We start from the raw sequence: 657 nt of genomic DNA, 5'->3' as shown, positions 1-657 counted from the left end.
GCACAGGCTGGAATGCAGTGGTGTGATTACAGCTCACTGTAGCCTCAACCTCCGAGGCTCAAGGAGTCCTCCTAACTTAGCCTCCTGAGTAGTGTATGCCACCATGCCTGGCTAATTTTTCTTTTTTTTTCTTTTTTTGTTTCATTTTTACGTTTTTGTAGAGATCGGGTTTCCCCATGTGGTCCAGGCTGGTGTTAAAACTGGGCTCAAGGGATCCACCTGTCCTGGTCTCCCAAGGTGCTGGGACTACAGGCCTGAGCCACTGTGCCCAGCCCATATTTTCTTGACCATTTTCTTATTACCTTAATTTAGAAATAATTATCATTATAAGTATTCTGTTGCATTATGTTTGAGGATGTTTTTAGCGATAGTGGGAATACAGGAATTTTGATAGAGGTGAAGACATTGGCCCGCAGCTGAACAGCAAGATCATGGTTATCATGGAGCCTGTCGAGCCAGAATTTTCCCTGTTTGAGCACTTTTATTCATCTGGGTAGACTTTTGATATTATCTAAATTTAGAACACAGGGAAAAAAACAGGATGGAATTTATTTTATTTTACCAGTTTTTGCCTATAAAAATGAACTTCTGGTATACTCCTGTAAATGTATATGGTGTTTCACTGTATACAAATGTATATGGTGTTTCATTTCAATT

The 657-nt window shown here is 39.9% G+C and overlaps 1 protein-coding gene across 1 annotated transcript in view; it reads left to right on the top strand.

The window, feature by feature from the left end:
* LOC105547354 (ribosome biogenesis protein BMS1 homolog) overlaps positions 1-657 on the top strand; it is a 19,943-nt gene that overhangs the window by 2,215 nt on the left and 17,071 nt on the right. The gene's annotated exons all lie outside the window — the stretch shown is intronic.

The sequence above is a fragment of the Mandrillus leucophaeus genome, unplaced genomic scaffold (genome assembly GCF_000951045.1).
Source record: "Mandrillus leucophaeus isolate KB7577 unplaced genomic scaffold, Mleu.le_1.0 Scaffold388, whole genome shotgun sequence".
Classification (NCBI taxonomy): Eukaryota; Metazoa; Chordata; class Mammalia; order Primates; family Cercopithecidae; genus Mandrillus; species Mandrillus leucophaeus.
This window is presented reverse-complemented; position numbering and strand designations above follow the sequence as displayed.